Source organism: Bos indicus, chromosome 7 (genome assembly GCF_029378745.1).
Source record: "Bos indicus isolate NIAB-ARS_2022 breed Sahiwal x Tharparkar chromosome 7, NIAB-ARS_B.indTharparkar_mat_pri_1.0, whole genome shotgun sequence".
NCBI classification, from domain to species: domain Eukaryota; kingdom Metazoa; phylum Chordata; class Mammalia; order Artiodactyla; family Bovidae; genus Bos; species Bos indicus.
In genome coordinates this window covers 64,967,098-64,982,594 of record NC_091766.1, presented here as the reverse complement: position 1 = coordinate 64,982,594, position 15,497 = coordinate 64,967,098, and the positions used below count along the sequence as shown (strand labels likewise).

The 15,497-nt window shown below is 48.8% G+C and overlaps 2 long non-coding RNA genes across 3 annotated transcripts; one reads left to right on the top strand and one right to left on the bottom strand.

The window, feature by feature from the left end:
- Nucleotides 1-894: 894 nt before the first annotated feature.
- Nucleotides 895-11,765, bottom strand: LOC109561294 (uncharacterized). Of its 2 annotated transcripts, XR_002181018.2 has the most exons (5): nucleotides 11,632-11,765; nucleotides 11,368-11,477; nucleotides 5,722-5,816; nucleotides 1,837-1,978; nucleotides 895-1,194 (listed from the first exon to the last, which is right to left on the bottom strand). It is a non-coding gene; the product is annotated as an uncharacterized lncRNA (long non-coding RNA). The 2 variants fall into 2 exon arrangements; XR_011567768.1 differs by having other exon boundaries at nucleotides 11,368-11,765.
- LOC139184206 (uncharacterized) lies at nucleotides 1,976-14,918 on the top strand. The gene is made up of 3 exons (XR_011567769.1): nucleotides 1,976-3,812; nucleotides 12,359-12,525; nucleotides 13,147-14,918. It is a non-coding gene; the product is annotated as an uncharacterized lncRNA (long non-coding RNA).
- The last annotated feature ends 579 nt before the right edge of the window (nucleotides 14,919-15,497 follow it).

Sequence of the window (15,497 nt, the reverse complement as noted above, 5' to 3'; positions counted from 1 at the left end):
TAGTTTTTGTCTTCATTAGGCTCTAGGACCTCCAGGGGGCAGAGAATGGAGAAACGGGACTTCTTGCCTTAGTCCGTTAGTTTTTCTTTTTGAGTCTCAGCTTCCTCACCTATAATATGGGAATACTAGGATCTGCCTCTGTTCATCTCATAACACCTTTGTGCATCTCTTAAGACACTGTATATGAGAGCACTTAAAGAAGAATTGGCACCATGGGGCCTAGAATGTTAAAAGATATTCTTGAGTAAATGATTCCCATTCTGAGACTGTCTCTTCCACTGTGGAATACGGGCAGTAATCCCTAACTTCCAGAGTGAGGACTGAGGTGATAAAGCCCTTGGAACTCAGTTCCAGTGCAGAATCTGCTCCCCACACTGTCCCCATCTGTGGTCCTGTTTCCTGATTAAAGGAGCCAACATCTCTGGTTTGCAAGCTTGAGAGATGCAGCAGGGGAAGTAAACGCCAGAACAAGCTTCATTCTGGCCATCCCAACCAGTCTGAATCAGCTAGATCTGCTTATTTCCCTCATCCTGAATTCAGGCTGCTGGGCGGACTTCAGATCCCCACCCCACAATAGTGAGATTTAACGTAGAGACTAGCAGGAAGAGCTCTGGGATCTCAAACAAAGCATTTGCAAACCAAATGATATTCCTCTGAATTCTGGGTTTCTCCAAAGTCTCCTTCTTGCCTTCTGCTCTCCTCCCTACCCCAAAAGATGCCCTGGCTCATATTTTCAGTCCCAGTGCCCATAATACCACACACCTAGACAAATCATCAGGACCATAAAAGCAGTCAGCTTCTGGCAAGTCCTTGCTGATGTGGGCAAAGTCATATGGCAATGACTGTATCACCTTCCCTGTGTATAAAACTTGCACAAAAGTATTTCCACACCCGTTTGAAAGAAATAATTTTACTTATTTTTGGCTGTGCTGGGTCTTCGTTGATCCTCAGGCTTTACTCAGGTGTGGTGAGTGGGGGTTACTCTCTAGTTGCCGTGGGTGGACTTCTCATTGTGGTGGCTTCCCTTGTTGCAGAGAACTGGCTGTAGGGTGCAGGCTTCAGTAGTTGCAGCACACGGGCTCAGCTGCTGCAGCCCCTGGGCTCCATAGCACAGGCTCAGTAGTTGTGGTGCATGGGCTCAGTTGTTCCACGGCATGTGGGATCTTCCCCGACCAGGCACTGAACCCATGTCTCCTGTATTGGCAGGCAGATTCTTATCCACTGTGCCACCAGAGAAGCCTCACACCTGTTTTAAGGTGGGGTATCTGAGGTCTGAAGGGGTTGAGAGGAGTGTCTGTTTGCTCGGTTGTAGGTGGCTCTGCTGAAATGTGGGTTTTTCTGGGTTCTGCTCAGCTTCCCCAGGAGGCAGAGGAATCTCATACAGCCAGCTGAGGTCGGGTCAGACTATCTCAGCTAATGAAGAGTATTTCAAGGTGTGAACGCTTTCCTAAGCCTCTCATTGCCTCTAGGGGGTCTCTGCCTTCTCCATCTAGGTGAGACGCTGACCCTGGTATGAATTGTGATGGCCTTGATTGTGGTTAGAGGGCATCAGGGACTACTGTTCTGGAGGGGCTCCCCACCCGGGCTGGAGTCCAGTCCAGGCTCTGGACTCCAATTGACTTGGGTTCAAATTCTGTCTAAGCTATTAATACTTCCAGCTATGTTACCTTAGGCACCATAAACTCTTAAGAGCAACTTTCTTGTCTGTGAAATGGAAGAAAACAAGCACATTCCTTATAGGAATGTCTGGATTTTCCCAGGCAATTTAATTTATGGGCTCCAGTGCAAAGTGGAAATGGGGTTCTCTGTTCAAAAAGCAAGAATAGAGCTTTTTACCTTCTTCCATGGTTCTTCAGGGCTTCCTGGGTAGTTCCAGTGATAAAGAATCCACTCGCCAATGCAGGAGACGTGGCTTAGATTCCTGGGTTGGGAGGATCCCCATGGAGGAGGAAATGGCAACTTACTCCACTATTCTTGCCTGGAAAATTCCATGGATGAAGGAGGCTGGTGGGCTTTAATACAGTTCATGGGGTCGCAGAGTCAGACACAACTGAGCAGGCAGGCACCCATGGTTCCTCTCTCAGCATGCCATGGTGTTTTTATTTGGTGTTGAATCAAGCACAAGGATACTTGGCAGGCTAGCGTAGACCCTCACAGGCGCCTGGGGCCCCAAGTGCAAGTGAATAAGTGAAAATCGCTCAGTCATGTCCAACTCTTCGTGACCCCATGGGCTATACAGTCCACGGAATTCTCCAGGCCAGAATACTGGAGTGGGTAGCCTTTCCCTTCTCCAGGGAATCTTCCCACCCAGGGATCGAACCCAGGTCTCCCGCGTTGCAGGCGGATTCTTTACCAACTGAGCCACAGGGGAAGCCCTGAGACAAAGTGAGTTGGGCCATGTGTTAGTGGAGGCTCCACTACCCCAGCACATGTTCATTGTCCATCTGACATTGCTTCTAAGAGTCCAGTCCAAAGATAAAATTATTAAGCATTTCACGATGGTAGCCACAGAGCATTAAACCCCTAAGCACAGGCCCTTCTGAGCGTGGGCCTTGTGCGTTGAACTGATCACACACCCATGAAGCTGGCCCTGTATGTGCCGACAAGCCTTTGGCCTGGTCTGTGGTCCACAGTAAGCCCTCAGTAAGTGGTTAGGAGAGAGAGTCCAGCTTTGCTATGGCTCATTAGGAATTCTCAAGCTTAAGTCCTCACTTGAGCTTTGCATTTCCAGCCTGGTTCATAGGAGAGTTGGAAAAGTGTTATTATCACCTTTGTACCAATGGGGAAACTGAGGCCCAGAGAAGGGATAGTACTTGGCCATGTTCACTGTGCAGCTGGTAACAGTCAGAAGTGAACCGTGATCTCCAAACTCTTAGGCAGTGTTAAGCATCTTAAGTCCTGCGCGTCCTCTGACATCGTTACCTGAGATTGTGAGTGGCAACAGCTCATGCTTCTCCCATCAGGACGTCTCCCCTCAGGAGCACAGCCCTTGCCCCAGCCCCCTACCAGCTTTCTGAACAAACCCCAGCTCCATGCCAGCCTCCTCCAGGAAGCCTTCCCTGCCAAGGACCTAATCACAATATGCTTTTATTTCATATGCACATTCACCCCAAATTCAGTTATATGTAGTTTTATTTCCTGTGCTTTTTATACTACCAAATATATGAGCATATTTGTGGCTTATTAAACATTTTTAACCTCATTTATAATAGCTTCATAATATTCTATTTTAGAGAAGTTCCATAGTTTATTTGACAAATCCCTTATTGTCAGATACTCAGGTTGTTTCAAATTATTTTTCAGTTTCTTGAAGGGAATGTACAAGTTCTAACCTGGGGATAATCACAATGCTTGGCTCATGGGTCATTGTGCTGATTAAATAAATTATTATAGGAAAAGTGTTTAGGAAATGAAACAAGTACTGTATGTGTGTTAGCGAAGGTTATTCTTTTAGGCCTATTATTTTGATAATGCTATAGTTGTTACCATTTTATACGCATCTTTGAACACATAAGTGATTATTTCCTGGGTCAGAGGGGAGAGCAGTGTGAAGGCTGGCATAAAATTCATCCCCAATTTATGGAGGGTGTGCTTGCCACTGACAGGGAGACCAAAGGGGTGGAACTGAGCCCCAGGCTTTGGCTGGAAACATCTGTCATGATCTGACTGTGATGCCTTACGAAGTATGAACAATGAGTTAGTTCACCTCAGGGCTGAAAAAAGGAAGCGTAGAAAGCATGCAAAATAGAGACGCCCAGGAAAGTATCTGCCAGCGCAGCAAAGAGACCAGTTTGCCCTCGAGCTCCAGATTGGTAAGTGGATATTTCCTCTGTTCTCTTGGCTTCTGCTATGACTAGTGAATTTGGGCCTTAGATACTATGGTGTTGAGATAAAATTGAGTGGGACCATGGAGTCGTAGATAGTCAAGGATCTGCAATATTAGGCTATCACTTCAGGTCAGCACTGGGTTGGGGGGCAGAGAATTAACAGCTGCCTTTGTGGTTGGTCTGCCCCCACACACTTCCCCTGCCAGCCATTTCCCATCATGGAGCTGTGACTTTGTAACTTAATAATCTGTCTTTAGGATGGTCCTTGTACAACACAAATAAGGAGGGGAGATATGCATTTCAGAGGATAGAATCATAGAATTTCAGAGGCGAAAGGGAGTAGATTCCATCTGGTATTCTTCTGGAGCAGGAATTCTCAAACATTCATTTGTGAACCAGAATCCTACATCAGAAGTACCTGGGAGCTTGTTAGAAAGGTAGATCCTAGCCCACACTCAGCCTGATTCAGTGATTGTTGAGTGGGTCCCAGGACTTTGCCCTTTTAAGAATAATCCCAGATAATTCATTCTGATACAGGTGGGCTACACTTTGAGGAACTCTATTCTATTAGTAGGATTCCCTAGCAGGTTGGTTGCCTCTAGTGTTGGGGAGCTCACCACCTCAGGAGACAGCCCATTCCATTTGGGAACAGTTCTGATTATACAAAGTTCTGTTTTATGTGGAGCTGGAATCTGCCTCTGTATAAACTCCACCTACTGGCCCTAGTTCTATCCACCAGGGCTGTGCAGAGAAAGTCCAGTTCCTCCAGGCTTCTATGGGCAGGGAGACTTGAGAAGTATGCACCCATGAGAGTTTGTGAGTCAAAGGTGCATTGGAAAGGAGCCCCTAGGTCTCTGAACTGGCTGGGGCTTTGAGAAACTCATTTCCTCTTCTCACCAGGGTAGATGCCTCCTTCCAAACCTAAGCGGAGGTGTCCGCAAACCAGAGGGCAGATTCCCTGGGGAGGAAGAGAAGTCCTTGGGCAGCTCACGAGAGGCTGTGAAAATCAGTTCCTGTGATCACAGGATGGTGGGAAGCAGGGCCAATGTCTGGCCAGGCGTGCTGGTGGTGGGTTCCTGGACCTGGGTTCCAGCCCAGCTCTGCCTTTAAGCTCCCAACAGATTCTCAGCAAGTCCCTGCCCACTCGGGCCTCAGTTTTCACATCCACACAACTATCATTTCCAGTCCTCTGCAGTCTGAAATCCCATATTTAAAGCCCAGTGCTGTCTGATCTGGCCTTGTCTTTGCTGCTCTAGTAAGTTGTCTGGTGGAGGTGGAAAGAAGGGAGGTGTCAACGTTCTCAGAGAATCCTGAGACCACAGCTGAGAAGCAGAGCAGTCTCATGGGCACTGGGCAGGGATGAGTCATGAGGAATGGAGGGGTAGCCTTTCCTGGCAGTCGTCCCTGGAGAATGTGCACTTGGGCCTGGAGGCAACCTCCCCGTGGGGCTTCTTATAAAAAGGGGGGTCCTCCAGGCTTCCGGGCTGTTGGAGGCCTGGCTCAGGGAGGCAGAGAAAAGGAACACAAAGAGTGGCAAATGGTCCTTATTCTGCACCCCAGCCTGGCTCTCCGCCTGACGCAGCTCCTTCCTTTGTTGAGAGATATCAGAGGTTTTAGGCAAAGAGAACTGTATGTGAGCACTGATTCCATGGGTTCTTGGGAAATTCCTCTCACCTCCCTGGGCCTCTGTTTCCTCATCTGTCGAGTGGGGCTAGCAATGCTGACCTCATACGGCTGCCCATCATAGACAATATCCATAAACACCCTCTGTAAGCTAGAATGTGCCAGGAAGATGCCAGTTGCTGTCCATCTATTTGTTCTCAGGTTGGTGTGCAGAGAAGCAAGAAATTTCACTCAAGATAGATTTTGTCCTAAAGTGCGAGTTACTCCTTACCTGGGATTTTTTTCTCTGTATCCTGGGCATGACCTTCTGCGGGGCTGGTGGGAGAAACAGCCAGCTCAGCAGGCTCTTCCCAGGGTTTCTGAGGTCTGATTAGGATTTAGAAAAAAATAATGTTTATCAGGGGCTTCACTGGTGGCTCAGTGGTGAAGAATTAGCCTGCCAGTGCAGGAGACACAGTTTCAATCCCTGGGTCGGGAAGATCCCCTGGAGAAGGAAATGGCAACCCACTCCAGTATTCTTGCTTGGAGAATCCCATGGATGGAGGAGCCTGGCGGGATACAGTCCATGGGGCCACAAAAGAATCAGACATGACTGAGCGGCTAAACAATGACAACAAATGTTTATCAGGAAGTCTGGAGCCCAGGACGAACAATACTGGAGTGAGAGGCCATGCCAGCCACGAGCAGAAATGGGCACGGGGACATACACACGTGGGTTGTTGAAGGGTGAATGGCCGAGCTCGGGCATGCTGCGTGCACACACATCACCCGTGGACACTCACTTGTTATTACATATACCAGGCACCCAGCATCCCTTCCCACAGCCCGCAGGAGCCCAAAGGCTGACCTCAAAGTTTCCCTCACAGGCAGAGACTCCAGGTCCTACCTGGGGAGGTGCTTAACTGGGGCCACCAGTCAATGTTGATGGGGGAGCTGGCTGTTTCCCTCAACAACCATCATGGTCTACTTAGTTGGGGAAGGACCCTGGACCGTGTGGGACAAATCCTAGATTCTAGTTCCCCCATGGCACCAATTTCCTTTCTTGCTTTTACAGATGCCACTTTTCTTCCTTGGATCTCGGTTTATATCTCAGTGAAATGGGTCCATAATCCCCATCCTACCCACTTCTGAAAATGGCAGTAGGGCTCAGATGTGATACTCGGTATGAAAGTGCTCTGAGAAAGTTGCAAAAACTGAGCATGTGAGAGGGGGAAGGGGCACAGGAGAGGTAGGCATGGGAGGAACAGACCCTGATGAGTTCAGGTCACACTGTCAAGCCAGTCTCTCATCTGTGCATGCTTCCTCTCCACCACCCGCTCCAGAGTTTGGCAAAGATGATGAAAGAGAAGGAGCATGAGAAAGAGAAGGGGAAGCTGAAGAGTATGTCCTGTGAGAAGTAGCAGCAGAAGGTTGAGAAGGTGGAGAGGCCCCTGTACCCTCTCTGTGTCAGAACTCAGGAAATGAGACTTGCCGGGCCCACAGTTCATGTGGACACTCTCTCTGGGGTGACTGTGCTGTCCAGCTTTAAGCTTCTCCTGGCCAGCAGATGTCCTGGAGTGGGGGACGCTGGCTATGCTCAGGGATAAGAGGACCCAGAAAGGAAGTTGTTGGCCAACTGTGAATTGACTTCAGTACTTTGTGAATGGACCTGTCAATGTCAAATGGCTGTATAAGAGGACTCAAAAACCACATACAAATTACTGAGTAGGGTTGAGAGGCTGGGGAAGCAGGACTGTGGGCTTCATAAGGCATGTTGATTTACAGGATGCTGTCCTTGTTCTCACACCAAGGACTGGTCTGATTCAGTCCTTGTGATTCCTTGTATCAGACCAAGGAATCTGCTCCTGATTCCTCTCCAGCCTCACCTCAGCCGGGCAGGGGCACGGTCCTAGCTTCCTCAAAGAGTCACTGGCCTGAGTCCTATGTCCAAGCAGCAGCATCCCCAAATAACATTCTCCCTTTCCTCTAGAAATTTACTTTCCTAACCAACTTCTCTTTGAAGCGTGTGAAGAAGCAGATTAATGGATGCAGCTGCCTTCTGCCTTGGGCAGCTCTTGGAGAGGTCTTACAGTAGGAAAATTGTGATGCCACTCCATCCTTTTTCTCTGCTTACTTCTTCCTCCTCCATCCTCCCCTTGTAGCCTTTGATGCTGAGGGTAGGGGTTCTTCCTTACACCTTTACCAGCTCTCTAGAAGGAATCTGACAGCAGCCATTTATAGTTAAGGTCAGAGACTTCAAGAAGCTAGTGTCAGAATTTGGACTAAAATCTATGTCTCTTCGTTGCAGTGTCCACTTTCCTGGTCCTTACTGCCCCAACTATATCATAGGCAGGGTGCTTAGAGTGGTTCTCAATTACTTAACATCACAACACAATAAATCTATAATTATAGATGAGAAATTCTAAATTATAGATGAGAAAAACAGGTTTAAGGAGCATCAGAGACTTCCCAAAGTTAACACAGTGGTGGAGTGGGTGGGCTTCACATATGAGTGTGTATGAACATATTGCCTATCCACATGAAACATGAAAGCCAGACCCCATCCACTTAAAGGTTCACTGTCTCTCCCTCAGGGCCTCTCCAGTGCCATAAACCTAACGCAAATGAGCTACAACTAGATCAGGGCATCTTGGGATGAACTCAACTGAACCAGAATCCTGCGGCATAAGCAGAGATGAAGGGAGGGTAGAAAGATCCAAGGGTAGGAGAGAGGGGCTTGGTTTCCAGTTCTGCCAGTGAGCAGGTAGAATGCCTTAAGTACATCTCTTACAGTGTTTATGGTTTAGTTTCTGCACCTGTACTGCTAGAAACAAAAACTCACAAGGTCAAACTTAGGTTTTCAGGGCATTTGGCTCCATCTTCTGGCCAATCCCCATCACTGCAGCCTTTTGCAGTGTGTCCATCCACTACGGACTTCAGGTAATACTGAGGCTTCTAGGAAACTTCTGGTCGTCGCTCTGGGGATTAGGGATGCCTGCGGACAGAACCAGAGGTGACCTGAAAGCCCAGGGAATTTCTGTGGCCTCTGAGTCACACTGGCCGTATGCTGCTAGTGGGTGGGTGATGACTCAGGGAGGGAAAATCCCCAGTGCCAGAGAAGGATGGACAGTGGAGACCATGGAGTCCAGCCACTCCAAAGAACAGGTGGGGACACGGAGGTCTGGGAAGAAGTAGGGACTTGCTCCAGGCTACACGCATCACACATAGGTCCCAGGTCCCCTGACACCCAAACCCTCGGGCCTCCTGTCTGCCTAGCTGACTCCTACCCCTTTCTCCAAGGATTCCATCCCAGCTGGTCACTCTCCTTGTCCTCCTGAGACAGGCCTATCTACTTAATAAGCACGCTGCTCCATCCACTTGCTTCCATGGGATCCACTCTCTCCTGGTCCCAGCTTCTGCTCTGACTGGGTGGGGTGTCCATCTACCTCTCCATGCCAGGGCTTTCCTGGAGGAGTAGGGGGCACAGAAGAAAGAGGGAGGTGGAGATCTGTGTCTCTTTCAGATCTGCACCACTCCCAGCCTCTCTGAACCTCAGTTTCCCCTTCCGACACTCAACCAACCCCTATACCAGATTCCTGAGAAGATTAAACGGATTAGTTGGTGTGAGGTGCTTTGTGAGTTCTTGAGCCCTTTAATAAAGAGCTTTAAGTTACCACCTCTATTTAGGTCCTCCCAAGCCACATAGGATGCCAGGTGCTAGCTGGAGCCCAGTTAGTGCACAGGCCGTGGGGCCCGCCTTGGAGACGGGAGATGAGCCATTCTAATGTCCTGGCTTCAGGATCGCAGGCTTCTTGACAGAGTCTGTAGCTGAACTCCCTCCTTCCACCCAGATTCTGCTTATTTCTGAAAGATGAGTGAGTCTTAGTCCAAGACAGTATCTTAGAGTTACTCCCCACTGACCTGGATTCTAGGCTTTGAAAGCTCAGGAGCTATAATGGGAGAGGCAGAGGAGGATCCGTTTAGCCAACTCTCTTCCTGCCCCTTGTCTGGACATAAGATCCATGGCCTTGGGTCTTCCCTGGTGGTCCTGTGGCTAAGACTCCATGCTCTCAATGCAGGGTGGGGGACGGGGCTCAGGTTTAATCCCTGGTCAGGGGACTAGATCCCACATGCCACAGTTAAAGATTCCACAGGCTGCAACTGAAAATCTTTCAGGCTGCAACGAAGATCTAAGATCCCATGTGCTGCAGCTAAGACCTGCTGCAGCCAAATTAATAAGTGTTTTTTTTTTTTTTTTTTTAAAAGATCCATGGGCTCTCGCTTGGATGAGTGAGATCTAGATAAGCAGCCTCAGAAAGAAAGGAAAGTTTTTTTTCCACCTGAGTCTTGAGTTCCCAGTACAGTCTTGATTCTGTTTGCACTTCAGAGTGTTGAGGAAACAGGAGGCAAGATGGTCCTCTAGAGCAGCCCTGTTGAGGTCATCTAGAGCATCTAGAGTTGAAGTCTAGATCTACAGGTCTAGCATCTAGAGATGAGGTCATCTAGAGCAGCCTTGCCTTGCTTGCATACTCCCAAAGGTGGAGGGATCACTACCTTTTCTAGGAAGTGCAGTTTCTCCTCAAGCAGCTCTAACCCTTCAAAAAGTCCCACTCAGTGATTGGAAAGGGTGGTTCTGAGACCTCCTGTACTATAGTCACATAGGGTGACGCACTGCATCAGACCAGTGGGGAGAGGCCTGGAATCTGCACCTACAACAGCCTCGGCAGGTGAAGAGGAGCCATTGGCCCCCCTCTCCACACTGGGAATGACAGCTGTTACCATTGGCCCCGACCCCCTGTCCCCACCCCCTGCCCTGCCATCCTCAAAGCCTGCCCTGGACACACACTAACCAATCGTTTCTGATAGGACATAGTTTTTCTTTTCTTAACACTCTTCTGTCACTTTTCAGGTTCTCCTCTCTTTTTCCTGGTCTCCAGACCTGTTTTGTAAAGAGAACATCATAGAATTTGGGGTCTGGAAGTATTCTTAACAGAACACCTTATCCAACTGCTCCTTTTATAGATGGGATATTTGAGACCCAGAGAGGGCAGTGTCTTGCCTCACCTCACACGGCTGTTCCATGGGTGCCTAATGGAACCCAATCCCATGACTCCTGGTGGGTGCCCTTCCCACTGTGCAGTGCAGTTCTGTCCTGCTGGAAAAGCCACACTGAAGGCCAACACCCCTCTGAGACCCCTTCTTAAAAGAAGCCATCATGGTGTCATCACGGGATTCTCCCTGGCCAGCAGAGCTCTCTGAGTTGGGTCATTCAGATTTTCTCTTGAAAGAGAGTGGGTCACTGATGCTCTTCAGCACTGGGCTAAGAGGTCAAGCAGACTCCAGGGTTGGGGGTTGTGGTGGTGATTTGTGTACCACGTATGCTGAGGTGCAAATCGAGGAAGAGGACCAGCAGAGAGAAACTAGAGGTGGGAGACTGTGCAGTGAGAGGGAGGGAGAGGGAAAGAGGGGCACTTAGAGAGTGAAAGAGATTGCAACAAACATCAGAGAGAGACAGAGACACACACACATACATATACACAAAGAGAGAAATACGGGGATAAAGACACAGAGAGACATACAGGGAGAGACTGGAATAGAGACGTGTGAGAGAGAGGGAGGGAGAGAGGGGACGGAGATTGACGTAGACAATGAAAGAGAAGAAGTCAGACAGAGCCCCTGGCAAAGTCTCGCTGCCCCCTGCCCTTGTCTGCCTTCCCCGAGATGCCCCGAATCTCTCCCCAACCACCTTTCACTTGAGTGAGCTCCACTGGATTTCTGCCTCTCTCAGTGATGCAGTTCCCAACCAGCCTGGCCCTGGAGGGGTTTCTGGGAGGGGGTGGCGGTGGGAAGCTCACAGAGCTGCCTGGGAGCAAATGCTGCACACTGGGGGAGCAAACGCTGCCTTCTGCTCAGGGGACCACCTGTCAGTGCTCGTTACCTCCACGACTTGGAGATGGTTCTCTTTTTCAGCAGACAGAGCAGAGCTGCCAGCTCCCAGTGGTCGGCTTGCCTCCGGTCAGCAGCAGTCTTCCTGGGAGCGGACTCTGACTGAGAACAACAGCTGAGTGAACAAGGCCCAGGCTCTTTTCATCGGCACCTCCATGCCTGTATTCACTTGACACCCTTCCCTTCCGGGGACAGTCCTTTCTTATTTATTTATTTATTGGGTACTGTCCTCCCTACCCAGGCCACACCCTATCACCTTTCCACTCCTCCAGAAAGTCTTCCTAGCAGCAACCCAGACTCAGATGAATCCTCCCTTTGTAAACGTTCTCTGTTCCAAAATTATGTCACACAAAGGGCTATTTTACTAAGTTATAAGCCTATCAAGCTTATCATGTGAGTGGAAAAGGAAATCACTAAATTTGTATGTTTGCGACAATAAGAGCTAGTCACGAGTAACTCGTTTGATCCTTGTGACTGTTTACAAAACAGGAACAGGGGGCCCAGAAAAGTCACTTGTTAAAAGGCCACATCTACAGTCAAGGACAGAGGGCAAAAGAGCTTTTATGGCAGATTCCTTCCCCTTCCCACGTGGCTGACTGGTACCTAACCGTCCACCATTGGAATTTTGTCCTTTTGTTTTAAAGCGGTAATTCTTGTAAAATACAGATTTTTGTTTCTTTCTTTTTCTTTTTTGACAGAGGAAGAAACATGTTCCAGACCATCATAGATTGCCTCCTTGAAAGACAGACACCTAAATAACTAGCACTCTCTTGTGTTCTGGGTGTGCCCTGTGGACACACTAGTTCCTTGGGATGTGAAACAGATCTTACTGAAACAAACAAACAAGCAAAAATAATTCAATGTGGTTAAACTGCTGACTTTGCAGCACAACTGCTCAGTACCTTAGTGCTGTGGGTCTGTAAAAAGAGGAGGAATGTGCTGCATTCACTAAACAAATCTAACCGTGGCCTCTGTTCTTACAGATCATCTCTCAAATTGGGCTTCCATGGACCCGTTGTGTAGAAACACTGCCTGAACCCACTGGGTAACCCAGCCACCACTGACCATGATCTCCAGTTGTTCACTCTTCCTGTGGTCTCATACCCGGCCACCTGCATTTGGTGGTGCTGCCTGCCAGGTGGCTTCTCAGGTAGACAAGATAAACCCAAATTACTCCCATTCACCTGCCTGGATTCACCCTGTCACCAATCAGCTTCCTTTACAGAGTCAGGACTGTGGAATAGCTAGCCCCTTCTATCCTTGACTGACCTCACTCGCTCACTCACGCTTTTAGAAAAAATTTTTTTGCATCTCCAAGACCCTGAGAGGTCCCTGAGGGGATCAGACCTGGGCTCTGGGTGGATGTGATGGATACACAGGGGAGGGGGAGGGATGCAGGATGGAAGGAGAGCTCATATCCAGCTCTGGGGTGGGGTGGGAGGAGAACTGGGATTCTGGGAGGCCACTCCAGGGAAGGTCCACTAAGAGCTGGACCTAGAAGGGTGACAAGGGGTGATGAATGGAGCTTGTGGCTGAGAGGGACTCCAAGCCAGTGGGACCACCAGGGTCCCTGGGTAGGAGGAGCCCTCCTGTGCTCTCCTCCCCCACAGCTAACTTGGGAGGGAGGCAGCATCTGTGTCTTGGACTCTGGGGATTGTCTTGTTCTCACTGTACCCAAAACCTGCAGAGGGACCTTCAGGCTTCACTGGGTGAATGGGTGCCTGCCTCTTCTCCAGCCCCTTTCTCCACGCTGTACTTTCCATTTGCCCAGGGCTTTGTTCTGGCACTGAGCCATGAATCTACCAAGGAGCAAACCCCTCCAGAAAACCTGTCATTTTCACATGGAACTTTTGATGATGGTGAAGACTTGAAGTGGGTTTCTACAGAATCAGAGGTCCGGGAGTGTCAGAGTCGCCTGAACACCAGGAGGGCGTCTGGGTACCCAGGACGGCGGCAAGTCAGGACAGTGGCCACGAGCCAGACCAGCAGTAGAGGAGCCTTCTAAGTAAGTATTTCTGAGTAACTTTGAAAATTACATGTCATTTGTGTACAGTCCCCCATTATCCTCGCTTTTACTTGCAGCAGTTTCCTTTCTGTGGTCAACTGAGGTCCAAAAATATTAAATGGAAAATTCCGGAAGTAAATAACTCATAAGTTTTGAATTGCATGCTGTCCCGAGTAGTGTGGCGAAATCTCGGGTTGTCCCGCTCTGTCCTGCTCAGCGTGTGAATCACCCTTGTGTTCAGCTAACTTGTCCATTAGTCACTCAGTAACCAACTTCGCTTCAGACCACTTTGCGGTCTCTCGGTGCTTGTGTCCAAGTCATCCTTATTTGACTTACTAATGACCCCAAAGCCCCAGAGCAGTGATGCTGGCAATTCGGATATACCAAAGTGAAGTGATAAAATGCTCTGTTTAAGGGAAAAGGGGAAATGTCTTGACTTAATAAAGATGCAATTGTTTGCTGAGGTTGCTAATATCTGTGGTAAGAATGAATCTTCTATCCGTGAAATTGAGAAGAAGGAAAAAGCAATTTGTGCTAGTTTTACTGTTGTGCCTCAAATTGCAAATTTTGCTACCACAGTGCGGGATAAGTGCTCAGTTAAGATGGAAAACGCGTTAAACTTGTCCAATAAGATATTTTGAGAGAGAGTAAGGCCACGTTCATGTAACTTTTATTACAGTATATTGTTATAATTGTTCTATTTTATTGCTAGTTATTGCTAATCTCTTCCTGTGCCTAAACTTTATCATAGGTATGTAGTCATAGGAAAAATCATAGTATTGATATGTACAGGATTTGGTACTATCTGGTTTCAGGCATCCCTGGGGCTCTTGGAATGAATCCCCCATGGATAAGCGGCGACCCCTGTACCAGAAAGCACATAGATTCTGGAATCTAGCTTGCTTCCTGTCCCAGGCCAGTGTGCTGGGCAAGGGCCTCTCATCCCTTTTGTGGGCCTTGATTTTACTTTTTGCAAAGTGAATACTCCATCTGTCTCCAGGGTTCAGGGAGGCTGTGAGTCCAGCCAGGAGATGGGGGAGAGGAAGGTGACCTGGGAGGGTGCAGGGAAGTGGAGGGGCTGCTGCTCTCCCTGGCAGCATAACCCAGGCACACCCCAGATTCTTCCCCTCGCTTCTGACCCGCTTCTCAGAAAGGACCAGCCTACTGTGGTGGCTGCTGGAGGGGGCTGGCGTGCCAAAGGTGGAATTCTGTCTCCTACATTTTACCTGGTGGGATGGGTTACATAGCTTGCAGGTGACAGGCTCTGTGGGGGCTGAGAGTCAGGCTCATGTGCCTGCATACCCAGGCTTTCTGGCCCTTCCTGGAAAGAGAGGTCAATGAGCTGTGCCTGCTCCTCCTCTCCCCATCAGCTGTCAGCCCCTGCTATCCTGACCACCCCTGCTTCTCTTGCTAATATGGGCACCACAGTCTCCAAAGGGCATCCTCCTGCCCCCCACTGTGAGGACTGCTGGCCAGGACTCTTAGCCACATTTCATGGGCAGGGAAACAGAAGCTGAGAGAGGCCAAAGGACATGCCCTTCTGGTAGAACTACATCTCCTGCCCTGGTATTCTTTGCACCATGCTGGTGACTCTAAACCTTGGAGTGTAAGAGTTACATGAGACTTAGCTAAAATGCAGATTCTTAGGCCATCATCCCCAGAAAGGAGATCCAGAGCAACTTCAGTGGTGCCTGAGCATCTGTATTTCTTCTAACTGAAGTATAGTTGACTTACAGTGTTGTGTTAATTACTGCTATATAGCAAAGTGCCTCAAATACATATATATAAAATATTCTTTTTCCATTATAATTTATCATAAGATATTGAACATAGTTCTCTGTGTCATATAGTAGGCACTTGCTGCTTATCCATTCCATCTTTGAAAGCCTGCATCTGCCAACTCCAATCTCCCACTCCACCCCTCCTCCACCCCTCTCCCCCTCGGCAGCTACCAGTCTGCTGTTCTGTGCCCGTGATTCTGTTTCTCTTTCTTAGGTTCATCTGCGTCATATTTTAAATTCCATGCGTAAGTGGTGTAATATGGTATTTGTCTTTCTCTTTCTGACTCACTTAGTATGATAATCTCTAGCTGCAACCATGTTGCTGCAAATGGCATT